Here is a 20,140-nt window from a genome sequence, read left to right on the forward strand (position 1 = left end):
ACTTTGTTCTCAAAAGCTTTCATTTCCCTTTGCAAAGTGAAGCATGAAAGATTTTGGTAAGACATTTTGGAGTTGATGTAAAAAATACAGGTACAGGTAGACCAGCCCATCCAGGAGATGATGTCAGCTAAATATACAAGAAGTTCTCCAAGGAATGGGAGCTTATATGGACCTAGCCACTGCCTCATTTTCCTGTGGGAAATTGGGAAACACATATTTTATTCTAAAATCAAAAAGGAAATATAAATACGTTTAGAAAATATTTATACAATTTTACCTTGAATCAATTGTAATACTAAGAGGGATTAAAAGATTTTATAAAAATTGTTGTAATATGTAAATACGAGTAAGGAATGAATCTGGGAATTAATACACATGTTGTCTTCTCCCTCCCAAGAGAAAAGATGAGCAACTCTTCCTAATGTAAGAAAACCCTCCATTGTGTAGGAAAGGGGTGGATATTCACTTATATAAATTACATGGAGTCAGGTAGTAGTACCTTTAATGACTAAAAGAATGATTTTCTTCTTTTAAATATTTTCCTTGGCCACAATAAAAAATCAAGTGAGATAAATACATCTTAACATTACATCAATAATCATATTTGGTGCTTAAAATCTATCATAAAATCTAACTCCTTGGTGTTCCCATGGAGAAAACGTGTTTCCAAAAGTTGACCTATACCACACTTATCAACAGGAGATTGACCATAATAACACTTTGGAGTCCAAGACAATCATAATTCATCCTAAAATTTTGTTTCTTGGAGGCTTTATTTTTATAATAGACACTTACAAGGTATAATTTTAGATGTATTATTAATGAAACTAAAAGGGAATAAATTTGTTAGAAGTTATTTTACACAGAGAGAATGAATTAATTTGTGAGTAAACTCTCTAAAATATTTTGACATTTTACTTCATTACTATTTGCATCACACACTGATTTCCACATATTATTTGTGAACAGTATGTCTAAATTTACCTTTATTTACTTTAAGAAGTTTGTAAGATACACATCTTCTACCCCATAACCTTCATTAAGGACAAGCTGGAAAACAGAGTGCCCTAGATTAATAATGCTCTGAATCTGATAATCTCAACATAAGAATCGTCCATATTTCTCCAAAATTAAACCCTCTACTATATTAATCAAGTCCTGCCCTCAACCATACTATCTAGATTTACTGGAGAAAATTCAACCAAATAAAATATTTCTACTTGTAGCTTAACCCACCTTATTTGCTTACTTGCTTATGTACTATATCACACACTGTAATATCATATTTTTGTCTCTGAGGGATATCCTTTCAAACAAAAATCTATATTTAATTTTGCTAATAATATCTCAGATGATAATATCTCAGATGATATCAGAAGATAAGTGATAGAATAACTTCAGGCTCATGGTCAAGGAAGAGGCCTTTCCAGGTGATATGACAACTACGGAATATTTAGATGAACTTGTATGGAGCCACCCTGTGATATTTCAATAATACATCAGGGTATTCATCTGAATGTCATGATAATAAATTTCTTTCATGTCCAACACAGCTGGTGGTACAAGATCGCTGGCTACCCTTATACTCAGCAAAGTTTAAAAACACCTGTGAAATTATATGTAATTATTGATTAATAAGACTATGTTTGCTAGGAAAGATATCTTTTTTTAATGTATCAAGGGAGTTTCACATTTTTATTCATGTGTTTACCTTTTAACCATAACTGAGGATATTGGCAAGATTTATTATGTTTTGAAACAAATATTTCTTTAGAAATCTTCCTGATTCCTTCCTTTGTATTTCCACATAATTTTATACATATGGTGTCTTTGTGCAAAATTCATATACATATATATGTGTATATTTATACATATATGTACATGTATATATAAAAAGCTTTATATAAGTGAAAGCTAATTTGCAGTAAAAATGTTACTTCCTGTGGAAAGAAGACTAAAAAGTAAATATTAACTATATGAAAATCAAACTCCACATATCTCAAAGCTACAGATTAATAACAATTATAATGATACATGTCTAGATATAGTCAATAAATAAATTCTAAACCACAGTATATCTGGTCACCTTTGTAATTTTTTCCTCAAAACATCGCTAGCTATACTGTCATTGTTCAATAAATGCTTTATTAGAACTGATTGATTATGGACATTCCAAGTTGAGAATTTGAACCAATTGTTTTATCATCCCACTTTGTATTTTAATAAAAGGTGGATATTTGAAGAATTCTTAATTATTGTAGGCAATGACTTATCAGGAGGGTTCTTCCCTCTAAGAGGTAATTAGATCAAAACTAGTGTCACACTATAGCATAGACATGATTCTTAAAGGGAAAGTACGGAATGAGGGTAGATAGCTTGCAAAAATGGAGCTCATGAACATTCCCACTAATATTCTGAGGCAATGCCATTTTATATTTTAATTAAGACCTCTGGAATCTCTTTTGAGCTCCACTTCAATGATAAGAGAATACAACAAGGATGAGAATATCCCTGGGTTCCAAATATTCTCTTTCTACAATTTCAGAGAAGACAGAAAGCTTAAAGTATATATAATTATGATTGTTCTGCTATGGTTTAGATATGAGGAGTCCCCCAAAACTCATGTCTGAGACAAAGCAAGGAAATTCAAAAGTGAAATGATTAGATTATGAAAGGTGCAACCTAATTGGTGGATTAGCCCACTGATAGAGATTAACTGGGTGGTAATTGTAGGCAGATAGGGTGTGGTTGGAATAAGTAGGTCACTGAGGGTACGCCTTTGGAGTTTGTATTGTGTCCTTGGTGAGCAGAGCTCTTCTGCTTCCTGGTTGCCGTGTCCTGAGCTAATTTTCTCTACCATGAATTTCTGCCATGATGTCCTGCCTCATCCCAGGCCCAGGGCTATGGAGTCAGCTGACTATAACCTGAACCTCTAAAACTGTTTTCCCCCTGTACATTATTCTTGTCAGGACTTTTGGTTGCAGAAATGAAGAGCTAACAAAAACGACCCTTAACTCAAATTTAGGAAAAGAGTCAGCCATTCAAAGAGTGGAATAATTTGTGCATATAATTTGCATTGGCTACACAGAATCTCAGCTATAGAGCATTATTTTAGATTATAACCCTCATGTTAATTTTAACACAAAAAGTTGGGATCACTGTTGACAAAATTGACAAAGGACATGAGATGTTCTTATGCGATTTGAAGCTTACACTGACATTTTAAAAGACATTTCTTTGTTGAAAGAGATATTGGACCTTCAGAAATCACTCTAAAATGTACTTAAAGAGGAAAGATGTACCCACTTATAGGTATGATTTTGCTATACTGTTCTGATTATGTTCTTTGATGAAAGATTTGCAATTTCATATACCAGCAGAGTTTTAAATGCATTTATTTACCACCAAAGACCACAGTTCTCTGTTGCTTTTACAGATAAATGTCACAGATCAATTTTGTTGGATGAACCTCTTTGTTATACTCTCAGAAGAGTTTTTTTAAAAAAATAATGTCATAGTCATCTAAAAAGAGAAAAAGAAACATAACATTACTGATTCAACAGTGATAGCTATTTCTAAGGCAGAATTAAAATAGCATAATTTCAGCAATTTTCTTTTTTACACTAATACCATACTTCATTATTTTATACATTGAGGCACTTTAGGAACTCTCATATGCTTTTAATCTATCACTTACTAGTTGGCAATTACTACTTCATCTTCAGTCTTTATGCTCTTAAGAATTCGAACTCATAAAACAACATTGTTCTTATAATTGTGTGAAAGCCACAGGAACAGAAAAACTCCCTGTCTTTATCAGGCCCACTTGTGAACATTTTTACATTCATTATACTTATTATACTGCTATATGTTTTAAAATTAAGGTGTATTTGCATGGTCTCTTTGCAGAAATGGGACAAATAAGGAAATAGTTCTCAACAGACAAAGTGGGAAAAGTACATTAAAAGGGTTTCAACAAAATCTATGTAACTGCCCATGCTGCAAAATTAAGTCTAAAAAGTGCCTGAACTAAATAGAGTTAATGACAACTGAGGTCCATGCCTGGGACACCTGAGAGGACAGTCATGTGAGAAGAATCCATAGGTGTAACAAAGGCCCAGAGAAACCTTTATAAACCAAGTCAGTGTTATGACAGAAGGGAGGAAAAATCCAAGGAACACAAGACAATACCCAGGAAAATAGATGTTGATGTGGAAAAATCATAATAAAGTCTACTGAAACATGACAGTATTGAAGCCACAGTCTTTTCAAAAACAAGATGGGTGTCAGTAAAAGTGGGTTTTTGTTTGTTTGTTTGTTTTTGTTTATGATACCAGGGATTGAGTCCAGAGGCATTTAACCACTGAGCCACATTACCAACCCCCTTTTTTTTTATCATATTTTATTTTGAGAAAGGATCTTGCTAAGTTTCTGAGACTGGCCTGGAACTTGCAATCTTCCTGCCTCAGCTTCCCGAGCCACCAAGCCCAGCCCACACTGGAGTTTTTACATGATACTTCATAGGAATCTAATTTTCTGCAAAGGCCTTTATAATGGGTCATTTATATATTTCTCTCCAGATCAGGGAAGGGAAGTTTCACTAGGAAAATCTCAGATAGTGTTTACCCTAATATCATGGTAAATGTGCTAGTTTGGTGCCTATAAATAACAAATTTTATAATATAATTTTTAAATCATCCCATTTTGATATCTAATTGATATATAGACTTCTCAAAAAGACAATATTTATTCTTAGTACTATGGAATTTTGTCTTACATGTGGAAAAAGACCATTTATCCATCTTATAGTCAGCAAACATTTATTGATTTCTTCTTCAGTGAATACTGAGTTAATTTCTAGAAAATATATGGATTACCTTACTAATAAGTGAGAAGAGCAGATACTAAACAAATGATAAAACAGTTAACTGTGACAAACATAACTAATTTAAATGGAAGAAACACAGCTTACTTCAGCTGACAGAATCAAGAGCATGTTGCACATTTATATAGGACTATATGCTCATTCTCATATTTTGGATTTTTAACCAAAATAATTTCTTTAATAAATCTTGTGACTTTAAATATTGATATTATTTGATAAGTGCCAGATACTTTTTTTCCCCTGAGGATGTTGTTTCATAAAGTAAAATAGTTCAAAGTTGGGAAAGCTTCTAAAAATCAGGAAAAAAAAATAAATCACAAGAGAATATTATTTTGCCTTTGTTTTCCTCAATTTAAAAAAAAAGCATAATGCTTTTAATACACTTTGATGCAGTAATGTCAAGGGAAAGCATATGTTGGCAGTTTTTCACTCAGAGGAAGTTTATAGAATATAGTCTTTACTTTGTGGTTTATTATCCTTATTTGAAATGAAATATAGAAAGGTCCAACAATAATCAGGCAGCTTGCCATTGAGCCTGTAGCATTTCAAGAACCACAAAGGAAGAATGAATCATTCCCATCCACCCTTAAACCACAGTTTCATATTTACCAATGAGTTTTATAGGACTTGGGATTTGTTAATAGCTTATTAAAATGATTTCAGCATTCAAATCTCCCATTTACAATTGTTGATACTTCATTACCCCAAAATGGCCAGTTAGTCTAGCCAAATCTTCATTCTAGTCCTACCACAAAGGATCCTGTTTTCCGCTAACTTTTGTTGATTTGCATTATTCTCAGTGATTGATTGTTGCATTAGCAGGTCCAATTTTCATCTTTACTTTCCCTGATTTAAGTCAATAAAGGTATTTAGCTGAGGTGGTGAACTTGGCAAGAGAGCCGTATTCTAGGATCTGGACAATGAAAAAAGATTTCAGGAATGTGTTAAATCATGAAGACCACGAAGAGCCATGGCCACCCTCTGACTGAGATTCAGACAGATAAGAAAATTGAGACCAAATGCAATAGAGCTGCATATCAAATGAAATGACTCCAAGTCATGCTAATGTCTGGCATCAATTTGAAATTCCTTAAATACAACCATATGATTTCAGTTTTAAATAAGGTCTATCACTTTTAATGAGCCAAAAGAAACCTTTGATTAAAGTTCCACAGGGCAATTTAGTGAAAGTCTTTGAGTGTTATTTTCCCCCTAAAACCAAGAATTAGGAACTGGTTAAGGATAATCAAGTGTGGATGCTATTAATCAACTATATATATCAATAAGATATCAAAATAGGATGTTTTTAAAAATTCAATAGTCATAGGAAGATTTCAGTAAGAATAGAAACCCCCAAAATTGGTTTGAGTCTTTCCTCCCAGCAAAGAAAAAATAAAGTGAACATATAGAGTGATAGATGAAATTGGCATTATTTATCGTACACAGTATCCAGGCCATACATTACCTCCAAAACTATCTTGAATTTATGCGGTGATATGCCTACAGAAAGCAAAACTATTCTTTGTATTTAGAAATAAACGATTACTCTTATTAGTAACCATGTTTATAGATTAAAAACTATAATGCATTAAAAATACATAATTTATCTAAGGTCACAAGTTCATAGGCATTAAAGTTAGATGCAAATCTAAATTTGCTGACTTAAAATCAAATATTCTCTTCATTTGATTAAGAGTTGAACCTGGATCCAAGACTTTCAAGGACCTTTGAACATCTTAAAATTAAATGTGAAATGCCATCTATATGTGTTTTTCTCCTTGGGGAGAGTATCAAATTATCCAAAGTATTCACAACACAAAATATATTAAGTACTGGTTTCTTTAACTTATTTATGTGTTAGACTTCTGTAAAAAGTGATCATATTCATTTTGAAAATAAATTTTTAAAAAGTTCAGCTAAAGCTTTTGAAAGTCATGCTAGTACTTGAACTAAATTAATGTATCTTAATAAATAACTTCACCAAGAATAACTTAAGTAATGAGAAACTTGAATTCTTACTTAACTTTCACACATCTTCACATTTAGTCTTAATATGTTTTTACACATTCACATAAGCAAGTGCTGTAGTTAAATGTATCTAATTTTTCATTCCTCACCCAGAACTTTTGGCAAATATTGAAAGCATCATCATTTGCATTAAAATTGCTCACAGCAACAGGCAACATTTTTCCCCACAAGTGTGTAACACCAAATCCGTTGTTGATTACTTATAAGAACACAATTGAATTTACTTTTTCATTTTTTCTTTTAGAATTTTTCACACACACAGAGTATTCTGATTCAAAAAAAAATAAAATATTAAATTCATTTTATCTATTTTCAGAATGTAAATGTCATAATCTATATATCTTTAGTGTTAAAAAATAGAAGATAAAAGTTAAATATTGATTTTCATGTGCAATTATAGGCAATTTGAAGTTGGCCCTAAGTTGAATATGTTTACCATTGTTGCAATAAAAATAAAAAGAGAAAAAAAAAATGGAGCTTTCATGAAAATAGAAGGGGGATCAGTAGGGTAGAAAAAAGAAGAGAGGGATCAGGGGGAGGGAGGAGGGAAGGTACTGGAAAATGAAATTGATGAAGTCATGAATGATTCACATATATGAGTATATCTCAATGAATCCCACTATTATGTATAATTTTTATGCAACAATAAAGATTTTATAAATAAAATTAAAAGGTGCAGCTCTTATTTGAAATCCTCATACCCTTTCAAATGGGGTTATATCAAAACAGAGCATTCAAACAGTTTTGACTGCATTACTCAGCTCTCCATCACCAAAGTGAAAGACCTAAGAGAATTAAAACAGAAAGGCTGAGATTGGCTCACAATTTGCAGGCCCTATTCATGATTGATTGGCCCCATTTCTTTGGGCCTGTGGCAAGGCAGCACTTCATAGTAGGAATGTGCAGAGCATGTAGCAGAGCAAAATCGATCATGTTATCCAGGGAACAAAAGGAGTGAGGAGGAGGCCAGGCTCCCCTCATCTTCTTCAAGGGCACCGCCAGTGACCTAAAGACCTCTCACTAGGCCCCACATCTTAAGGTTTCCATCATATCCCTGTAGTGTTACCCTGAGACTACACCTTTCAACATAGAGGCCATTCATTGGGGGACATTCAGCATTCAGCTGTAACAGACTGAATCATTTGATTCATTTAATAAAGGTGCCTCTTTGATTATATCTACAGACTTAATCAGATCTTTTATATTTATGTTGACTATTGAGAGTCTTGCCAAGGGATTCAAAGTAAGAAAATGACCAACACCCAGTTGTACTTGGTCTGGCCTATGCACCACATTTAAAGTGTTGCAAGAACTTCAAAACCTTGAATAGAATCTCAGAACCAATTTGATTTATGAGTCAACACCCAGGAATCTATAGAGTGTTCATAATAGTTTATGTGTAAGGAATCTCTGTTATGTTTCATCTTGAGACCTAGAAAATATTTCAGTGAATACAATCATGAGATTCATCCATATTCTTAGGGAGAAGAGTGGAGTAGATTTCTACCTACAGTTGTTCAGCATATCCATTAAAACACATCGAAGATGTTAGTCAGAAGGTTTTTGACAGTTTGCTTCCTAGTAGTTATATGAGGGGTGAAGGTTTACTCCTGGACCCAGCTCACAACTAAGATAAAATTTATTAGAGGCGTATATCTCCTGTACTGGCATTCAGTTGACAGAGAAGAAGGTTATTCCCCTTTCACCCAAAACTGCATGGGTCACTTTTGTCCACTTGAAGATTTCAAGTGATGGGCTTAGTTATCAGCTTAAATAAAATTTAAATATCAAATCTTTAAGTTTAAAGATGATCAAATTGGGCTTCTACCTTGAGTCTTATGAACCATGTTAGTTGTGCTCCAAAATTTTCTCTTCTTTAAGAAAGGAGAAAACTACGGAGCCTATTGTCCAGTTCTAAGAATATTCCCATCTCAGTTGCTGTTATATCTGTTACTGACTGAGCAACACACAAGACAAGTTTTATTAACTGTAAGATCAATAGCTGGACCATAGACCTCAATAGATAGAATAAAGGTCATTGATGTCTACAGCCAATGTCTGAATTAGGGAAGGAATAAAAATAGCAGCTAGAAACCAGAGGCATGTCTATCATTTGATCAAAGGATTCCTCACACAAAACAAGAAACAGAGAAAGTCTGAAATGGAGGCCAGGAAATTGTTTATCAAAGAAGAAAACTTAAAGGAGGCTCCAGAAATGGAAGGTGGACTTTTGGTGCGTTCTTGAGCACGGGGCTTTCTCTGTAACATCTTTATTTCAGAGATGAAGAAATGGGCTTCTCTGTATAAAGACAGTGTCCCCGGAAGTATCTAAAAATACAAAATGTTCCTGGTTTTGTGCAGGTGGTTGCAAAATAGGCAAACTCTCCTTCAATTTGGGAGTATTCATATAAAGCAAGCAGTACTGGAAATACCAAGTGCTGTTAAACCCAGCCAATGGGCAGGGATGGGTCTCTTGCTGTATCTGACATCACTAAGACACCTAGTGTATTCATGGAAGCATGAATAAGTTATGTCAGGTGTGTTTGAGCAATTGAAGTCAGATTGCTGAATTAAATATTTAAAGAAATATTTAAGCTACTTCTGAGTTACAGTAGGCTCATCCTTGAAAGGCAATATATTTTTTTATTCCAATTCGTGGTCATAATCTTTATTAAATTGTGTACATTTAACTTTGTAAAATCACCAGTTTATTAAAAATGTAAATTTGTTGTCTTATGATGATAACTGAGGAGTCTATGGTGTATTGTTCACTTAATTCTTTTTTTAATTAATTTTTAAATTTTATTTAATTAGTTATACATGACAGTAGAATGCATTTATGCACTTTGATATGTCATACATAGATGGGATATAATTTTTCATTTTCTGAGTGTACATGTTGCATAATCACATTGGTCAGGTAGTCACATATATACATACAGTAATAATGTCTGTTTCATTCTCCTATCTTTCCTATCCCTACATCCCCTACCTTGCCCTCTCATCACTTCCCGCTACTTAAACTAAGGTAATGCTATTCTTCTCTAGTGCCCCCTGCCTTATTGTGAATTAACATCCGTATATTACAGAAAATGTTCAGCCTTTGGTTTTGTGGGATTGGCTTATTTCACTTAGCATAGTATTTTTCAACTTCCTTCATTTACTGGTGAATGCCATAATTCACTCTTCTTTAAAGCTGAGTAATATTCCTTTTAGTATATATACCACAATTTCTTTATCCACTCATCTATTGAGGGACACCTAGGTTGGTTTCATAGTTTAGCTACTGTGAATTGAGCTGCTATAAAAATTGACGTGGCTGCACTACTGTATTATGCTGCTTTTAAAAAAGTCCTTTGGGTATAAACCAAGGGATAGCTGGGTCAAATGGTAATTCCATTCCCAGTTTTCTGAGGAATCTCCATACTGCTTTCCACAGTGGTTGCACTAATTTGCAGTCCCACCAACAATGTATGAGTGTGCCTTTTTCCCCACATCCTTGCCAACATTGATTGTTTCCTGTATTATTGATGATTGCCATCCTGACAGGAGTAGGATGAAATTTTTCTGTAGTTTTGACTTGCATTTCTCTAATTGCTGGAGATGTTGAATGCGTTTTCATATATTTGTTAATAGATTATATTTCTTCTTCTGTGAAGTATTTGTTCAGCTCCTTAGCCCATTTGTTGATTGGGTTGTTTATTTTTTTAGTGTTAAGTTTTTTAAGTTATTTATATATCCTGGAGATTAGTGCTATATCTAATGTGCATGCAGCAAACATTTGCTCCCAAAATGTAGGCTCTCTCTTCACCTCATTGATTGTTTCTTTTGCTGAGAAGAAGCTTTTTAATTTGAATCCATCCCATTCATAGACTCTTGATTATACTTCTTGTACTTCAGGATCCTTGTTAAGGAAGTCAGATCCTAGGCAGACATGATGAAGATTTGGGCCTATTTTTCCTTTTATAGGTGAAGGATCTCTGTTCTAGTACCTAAATCTTTGATCTAGTTTGAGTTGTTCTTTTGTGCAGGGTGAGAGATAGAGGTTTAATTTCATTTTGCTACATATGGATTTCCAGTTTTGCCAGCACCATAACCATATTTATGTGGGTTTCTCTCCGTGTCCTCTATTCTGTACCATTGGTCTACAAGTCTATGTTGGTGCCAATGTCATGCCAATTTTGTTACTATAGCTCTGCATTATAGTTTAAGGTCTGATATTGTGATGCCTCCTGCTTCACTTTTCTTGCTTTTGCTATTCTGGGTCTTTTGTTTTTTCAAGTAAATTTTATTTATTTCTTTGATTGTTTTTTTCTATTTCTATGAAGAATGTCATTGGGATTTTAATAGGAATTGAATTAAATCTGTATAATGCTTTTGGTAGTATGGCCATTTTGACAATATTAATTCTACCTATCCGGGAGCATGGGAGATCTTTCCATCTTCTGAAGTTTTCCTCAATATCATTCTTTAGTGTTTCGTAGTTATCATTTTATAGGTCTTTCACCTTTTTTGTTAGATTGATTCACAGTTTTTTTTTTTTTTTGAGGCTATTGTGAAGGGGTAGTTTTCCTAATTTATCTTTCAGTGGATTCATCACTGATGTATACAAATTCATTTGATTTATTGGTGTTGATTTTATATCCTGCTAATTAGCTGAATTATTAGTTCTAGAAGTTCTCTAGTGGAATTTTTTGAACCTTCTAGACATAGAATCATGTCATCAGCAAATAGTGATAGTATGAGTTCTTCTTTACCTATTTATATTCATTTAATCTCTTTCTTTTGTCTAACTGTTTTGGCTAGAGTTTCAAAGATGATGTTGAATAGAAGGGGTGAAACAGAACATCCTTGTCTTGTTCCACTTTTTAGAAGGAATGCTTTCAATTTTTCTCCATTTAGAATGATGCTGGCCTTGGATTTAGCATATATAGCTTTTATAATGTTGAGGTATGTTTCTACTATACCTAGTTTTTCTAGTGTTTTGAACATGAAGCTGTGTTGTATTTTGTCAGATGCTTTTTATGCAACTATTGAGATGATAATATGATTCTTTTTTAAGTCTAATAATATGATAAATTGCGATTATTGATTTCCATATGTTGAACCAACCTTGCATCCCTGGGATGAACCCTGCTTGATTGTGGTGCACTATCTTCTTAATATGTTTTTGTATGAGATTTGCCAGAATTTTATTGAGAATTTTTACATCTATGTTCATCAGGGATATTTGTCTGAAGTTTTATTTCCTTGCTATGTCTTTGGTTTTGTTATCAGGGTGATATGAGCTTTATAGAATGAGTTTGGAAGGGTTATCTCCTTTCCTATTTCATGGAATACTTTGAGGAGTATTGGTGTAAATTCTTCTTTGAGAGTCTTGTAGAACTCAGCTGAGAATCCATCTGTCCTGAGCTTTTCTTTGTTGGTAGGCTTTTGATGGTGTTCTCTATTTCATTACTTGAAATTGATATGATTAAATAATGTATGGCCTCCTCATTCAGTTTGAGTAGGTCATATATCTCTAGAAATTTGTTGATGTCTTTGATATTTTCTATTTTATTGGAGTATAAATTTTCAAAATAGTTTCTAATTGTCTTCTGTATTTCAGGCGTGTGTGTTGTGATATTTCCTTCTTCATCTTGTATTTTAGTAATTTCAGTTTTCTCTCTTTTTCTCTTTGTTAGCATGGCCAGGCGTTTATCTATTTTATTTTTTCAAAGAACTAACTTTTTGTTTTGTCAATTTTTTCAATTATTTCTTTTTTTTATGATTACGGCTCTGGTTTTGATTATTTCCTCTCTTCTGCTGCTTTTGGTGTTGATTTGTTCTTATTTTTCTAGGGCTTTGAGATGTAGTGTGAGGTCATTTATTTGTTTACCTTTTATTCTTTTAATGAGTACAGTCAATGCAATAAACTTTTCTCTTAATACTGGCTTTATAGTGTTCCAGAGATTTTGATATGTTGTATCAGTGTTCTCATTTATCTCTAAGAATTTTTGAAATTTCATCCTTGATTTTTTCTACTATTCATTCCTCATTCAATAGTGTATTATTAGTCTCAGTTTGTCACAGTAGCTTGTATTTTTTATTTAATCATTGATTTCCAATTTCATTCCATTGTGGTCTGATAGAATGCAGGGTATTATCTCTTGGTTTTTATGTATTTACTAAGAGTTGCTTTGTGGCATAGGATATGGTCTATTTTAGAGAAGGAGCCATGTGCTGCTGAGAAGAAAGTATATTTGCTTGTTGATGGATGAAATATTATAGTCTAAATTATTGATTGTATTATTTAGTTCTATATTTACCTTATTTCATTTTTGTTTGGAAGATCTGCCCAGTAGTGAGAGAGGTGTGTTAAAGTCACCCAGTATTATTGTATTCTGGTCTATTTGACTCTTGAAATTGAGAAGGGTTTGTTTGATGTACATAGATGCTCCATTGTTTGGGGCATAAATATTTATAATTGTTATGTCCTGCTGATAGATACTTCCCTTAAGAAGTATGAAATGTCCTTATTTGTCTCTTCTGATTAACTTTGGTTTGAAGTCTACTTAGTGTGAGATGAGAATAGAAACCCCTGCTTGTTTACAAAATCCATATGAGTGATACATATTTTCCTATTCTTTCACCTTCAGCCTGTAGCTGTCTTTGCCCATGAAGTGAGTCTTTTGAAGACTACATATTATTGGGCCTTGCTTTTTAATCCAATCTGCCAATCTATATATTTTGATTGATGAGTTTAGGCAGTTAACATTCAAAGTTATTATTGAGACATGGTTTATATTCCCTGTCATTTTTATTTAATTCTGGTTTTTGATTTGCCTTAATTTCTCATTTGGTTGAATGTCCCTTTAGTGCATATCCTTCCTTTGCTGGTTTTCATTTTTTTCCCAGCCACTTCATCCTCATGAAATATTTTGTTGAGAATTCTTGGTAGTGTAGGCTTTCTAGTTGTAAATTCTTTAATTTTTGTTTATTATGGAAAGTTTTAATTTTATATTCAAATCTGAAACTTAATTTTGCTGGATATAAAATTCTTGGTTGTCATTCATATTCTTTCAGAACTTGAAATATATTATTCCAGGACCTCATAGCTTTGAGAGTCAGGGTTGAGAAATCAGTTGAGATCCAAATTGGTTTCCCCCTAAATGTAATTTGATTTTTTTTCCTCTCAGAGCCTTTAAGATTTTATCTTTATTCTGTGTGTTAGTCATTCTCATATCATGTGTCTTGGTGTGGGTCTGCTGTAATTTTGCACATTTGGGATTTTGTAAGTCTCTTGTATTTGATTTTTGGTTCCATTCTTTAGTTTTGTCAAGTTTTCTGCTATTATATCATTGGAAAAAATGTGCATCCCTTTGGTTTGTATCTCTGCTCCTTCATCTATTCTGTTAACTCTTAAATTTGGTCTTTTCATGTTATCCCATAATTCTTGGATGTTCTGTTCATGGTTTCTTACCATATTCTCTACATGGTCAACTCTACTTTAAAGATTATATATTTTGTCTTCATTGTCTGAGGTACTGTCTTCCAAGTGGTCTAGTCTGTTGGTGATGCTTTCTATTGAATTTATAATTTGGTTTACTGATTCCTTCATTTTGAGGATTTATGCTTGTTTTTTTCCCCCTTAATCTCTAACTCTTTATTGAAGTGGTCTTTCACTTTGGTATTTTTCCTTTGATTTCACTCCTTATACTATCCTTTACTTCACCTATCAATTTAACTATGTACAATCTGAACTCTTTCTTGAACATTTCTTCTACTCTGTTATTAATGGCTTCTGTTGTTGAAGCATCTTGGAATGTTTGGGGGCACTTTATTCCCTGTTTTTTTCATGTTGTTAGTGTGTTTTCCCATCTGGAAGTATGGCTCTCAGGCAGCATAAATTCTACCCTGTAGATCTATAGTGTCCCTGAAGGTTTCCAGTGCTTTGCCTTTAATGGTGAGACCAATATCAATATCACCCAGTGTACACAATATATAGCCTTAAACCTAATTGCTCCCAGTAAGGCATCTACTGCTTTCTCATATTAAACCAAAATGATGAGTTCAATAACTATCTATAGTACAAACAAAAATTTGTTAAAACGGTTTACAATTTCAAATGGTGGATGAGAAAACAGAGGTAGTGTAGTATGCAATATTTTTGAGGAAGGAAGAGAGAACCTAGAAGTAAATATTCACAGGAAGAGTGGGAGAGGAGCCAACAGAGATTGGCTGTTGGTTGGAGAAAAGTTGGAAAGAAAATAGACAAGAAAGAGGAATAATACGAACAAAGAGAAAAAATCAAAGATATAAGAATACAACAAAAATGAAAAACACCATTCATATATCATTGTCCTTCACACACTGATGCATAAAAAAATCCTGTTCCAAATATGGAAGAGAGATTAGCAAATCAAAAAATAAATTAAGTCTTGCTGGAAAGTCGAACTGTCTCTGTCAGTGTTCAACAGTTTCTTAGCCCTGTCTCTGACATCTCTTGGGATCATTGAACACAGATCAGCCCTCGCAAACCCAGTCTCTATCCCACTGATCTGAGCTTCAGATACCTCAGGCTTGGCCACACTGCAGTCCCAAGATCTCAATGCTGCTCCTACTTGTGAAATGGTACCCCCTTTCTCCACAGAAAAGTCTTAACTGGGCCTCTCCAGAAATTTTACCATGGCTGATTTTAGTACTATCAGCAAAAGAGTCTCTGCAAAAGAGTCCAATGTAGATAAACTTCCTATTTTCATGTCTCCCTGTTTTACTTGGACACTGGCCAGGAAGATACCAGCACTCCAGGTGCTGGACACTCCCTTTCTAGTTTTTCACAAAAATATCCAATATAGTAGTTTGTAGAAATGTGCAAACAAGGCCTCTGGCCTTAATCTATACCCAGCATGTAACTCTGAAACTCCCTGGACTCGGGGTTCAGGGGATTGATTGATTACAGCAAAAGTTGTGCCCTCTGAACCTGGCTGCAGCCAAATAAAACTGTTTCCTGCTATCTTCAGTGCCTTGCTTCGTTTGTCCCTACAACACTTGCAGAGAGACCACTAGTAACCCTGAGATGCAGCAGCAAGAAAAAGGCCGTGAACACTCTCAGCAGGAAGACCCCAGGCTTCTCTAACTCCAGACACCCCCCCACACTGGACTTGCAGGTTCCGGCTAGAGTCCCCAGAAGAGGCTCTTGTGGTGGTAAACCTGCTGGGACCCGGGACTCAGGTCCTGGCTGCATCCAAAATGGGTGCAGCCACGTGCAACCAAACCTGGAGTCTCCCACAAAACATTCCTCTAGGCTGTGGTAGCAGCAGTAGTGGTGGTGGTTGTTGCCAGCTGGTAGCGGGTCAGCAGCAGCACCTGTGTGGTGGGTAGGCAGCTGCAACTGCATGCAGCTAAGGAGGTAGCGTCACCAGGCTATCTCCGGGGCCAGAGCAGTGTCAGCTTCAGTTGCATTTGGGGCAGCAGTGTCTTCTGTGGCAGCAGCACCCAGAAAGAAGACCTCTAGGCGACCTTAGGCTGGCAGCAGCAGAATCAGAGGCAGCAGCAATGGTGGTAGCAGTGCAGGCAGCAGTAGATTGACAGATTTCCCATTCACCGGCAGAGACCTGGGTGGTAGTATCAGAAATAGCTTCTGAGGTAACCAAGGCAACTGAGGCCTTGACCAGAGTAGAGACCTCAGGCCCAGCAGTGTCTGCTCACTTTATTCTTTATTCATGGAATGTCCTTCTCCATTTCGATGTTGATTTTAGCCCTTCAGATGCTTATTCTCAGGGAAGCCTTCCCAAAAAATCTTCAGCTCTCTTTGATTTCTTCTTTCATCTACTATTCTTTATGTCAGATTTATGCATTTGGTTTTTACATACATCCTACTTTGCTACAAATTGGTTAATTCCTCTGGCATTGTAATGGGGAAGGTTCTATATGGTAATTAGATTATCGTGTTTCTATTCTTTAATTTGCCATTTCACATTTTTATACTATTGAAAAAGTCATATAACATTTCCAACCTTTCTTCTGCTTCTTGGTAAAATGAACACTAAAAATACTTTCCTACAGAACTGGTAGAAGTAACAAACTAAGCTACTAACAAATGGAATTTGTCATCACCATCAACAACAATGCTTTTGTGATGTTTTAGTTACTTTTTCATCTGTACTACTTAGCACTTTTGGAATGACATTCTGAAGCAAATAGTCAACCTCTGTGAATCCTCCACACCTTTCCCAGACTTTCCTTTCACTTATGACAATTAAAGATACTTCTATATATTTATTTCACCAAACTAAATGCTCCCAAAGCTGACCTCACATGTGTATTTACCCCTGAATCTCCAGCACTTTGTATCTGCCAGTATCACCAGCATTTAACAACTTAGAACCTATATTCCCAACACTAGATAAACTGAACCAAATGTGTGTGTGTGTGTGTGTATTTTTTCAACCCAAAGTACAATGCTTTGCATATAATAAAGATAAGTTCCATTTCGTTGACTGATAAAATTAGAAATAGATAATAAAATTATTTTTCAAAAAAGGCTGGGGCTGTAGCTCAGTGGTAAAGCACTTGCCCAGCACGTATGAGGTACTGGGTTTGATCCTCAGCACCACATAAATAAATGAATAAAGTTATTTAAAAATAGTTTGTTATGCCCAGTGCATCTTAGAACTCTTACTCTGGATCAGATTGTGACATATATGTGGTATGTGCAAAGGTGACTCTTTTCCCACTTTGAAAACAATGAAAAACCCTTTGCCTAAATAAGTAAGTAGCACAAAATTATAAAAAAGTAATAAAATGTCACATGGTATATGCAAATCATCTACATACATATATAAATGAAAACGATGCTTAGCAGTTGTTTGGACACATGGGTTATATTTAAGTTACAAAAATGTCACTGTTTTGTTCTGGTCCCTCTTCTGAGAGCTTCCATCTGCACAAAGAGACATGCAACCACAAGAAAACTCGACACAGGACAATCTCATTGCCCCCCCCCCCAAATTTCTTATGCTTCTTTATAACTCATTCCACTCACTCCAGCCTCTGGCAACCACTGACCTATCTCTGATTCAAAATTTCCCCTTTTTTGATTTTAATAAATGGAATCATATAGTTTGAAGACTTTTGAGTGTGGTTTCTTCCAAGACTATGCATTTGAGAGTCAGCTCTGCAGTGTGCATCAGTAGACTGATATATTGCATGGATATATCACAGTTTGTAAATCTGTTGACCAATTGAAGAGCATTTGGGTTGCTTCCAGTTTGGGGTGATTATGAAGAAAGCCAGTCCCAAACAACACGTATAGGTTTTTGTGTGAACTTTTTTTTTTCTTAATTGCTCTTGGGAAAATATCTAGGAGTAGAATTGTTAGGTAGTATTATAAGTGCATATTTAACTCTATGAAAAGACAGTTATTTTTTTTTTTAATTTACAAAATGGCTACACTAGTCTGCATTCTCATAAGCAATGTATGTGAGTTATACTTCCTTCAGATTCATATCAACACTTGGCATTGTCAATTTGTGGTGGTTATTATTATTATTTCAACTACTGTGATAAATACATAGTGGCATAACACTGTGGCTTAATTTATATTTCACTAATTCATAATAATGCTGATCATCTCTTTATGTGCTAATTTCTATCCACGAATCTTCTATCCATATATATTTGTTCAAGTGTTTTGTTCATTTTTAGTTGGGTTCTATATTTTTTAATTATTGAATTTTCAGTGTTCTTTACAATCTGGAGATGTCTTGTATTAATTTTATGTTTACAACAATTTCTCTCCAGACCATGTCTTTTATATCTTATTTCCTTAATAGTTAGGTAAAAAAATCCAGAAATTTATAATTTTAAGAAAATATGATTTATCACTTTCTTTTATCAGTCACATTTAATATTTAATAGATACTTGCCTGCAAGATCACAAAGATTTTGTCCAGTGTTCTCTTTTAGAATTGTGATAGTTTTAAGGTTTATATCAAGTTGGTAATTCTATGATTCATTTGAGAGATCTTGTTTAACACATGAAGTATGGCTTGAAGTTTTGTTTTTGTTTTGAATATGGATAACCAATTTTTCCATTACATTTCTTGAAAAGGCTATCTTTGTACCAGAGAATTTTCTTTGCATATATGTGAGGAATAAATTACCCACATGTATCAGGGTCTATTCCTGGGCAGTCTATTCTATTTGTTCATCATTATCACAATGTCTAGCTTATGATTGCTTTATAATAAATCTTGAAATCATTTACACTGTCTGAGTTCTCCAACTTTATTATTTTTCAAATTGGTTTGGCTAGTCTAGTTCCTTTGCCTGGATTAGGAATTTTGCTGTATCAGTCAATCTGGCTTCTTAACACTTTTTAGTTTTCAAATTCAAGAACACAGTATCTCTCTCCACTTAAACAGGTCTCCTTTTCTTCTTTTCATCAGTACTTTACAGTTTTTACTACATAATCATGCACATATTTTGCTAACTTTATGTTTAATTATATTGTCTTTTTTATTCTATTATTAAGGCTACTTTTAATTCATTTCAAATTATTTATTTCTACTGCATACAAAGGTATATAATTTTTATGTATAATAATCTTGTATCCTGCAAACTTACTAAAGTCACATATCTGATTCTAATACCTTTTTTGTCGTTTTTTTGTAGATTTATTATGTAGATTTCTTATATACTATGACTGAAAAGAGATGCATTTATTTCCTCCTTTCTCTTCCACTTTGTTCTTGTTTGTTGTGCTGGATAAAATCTCATTTTGAACAAATACAATGAGAGCATCTGTCCTTTCCTTAACTTTTTCCCAAATTCAGGAAGAAAGCATTCCATTTCAACCAGTTAGTGCAATGTTTATTGTGAATATTTTATACAGGTCTTTTATCAGAGTTTACTTTTATTGTTAGTTGCTAAGAAATTTTATGATTAATTGATGTTGCACTTTGGAAAACATTTCTTTATCTATGAAGAGAAACACATGCATTTATTCTGTCTTGATATAATAAATTGCACTGATTGATTTTCAAGCATTGAAATAGTTTTGCATTCCCAGGGAAATTCTCTTGGCCATGATCTATATCTTTTAATAATTATAGTTTCAGTTTACTAACATTTACTTGATGAATTTTATTATATATTTTCCAGGTGATGTAGGGCTTTTCTTTTTTATTACAATGCCTTCACCTTAGGTGTGATAGCAGAGTAACACTGGCCTCATAAAAGTGT

Source organism: Marmota monax, unplaced genomic scaffold (genome assembly GCF_021218885.2).
Source record: "Marmota monax isolate L192 unplaced genomic scaffold, Marmota_monax_Labrador192_F-V1.1 WCK01_AAM20220418_F8-fsc00172, whole genome shotgun sequence".
NCBI lineage: Eukaryota > Metazoa > Chordata > Mammalia > Rodentia > Sciuridae > Marmota > Marmota monax.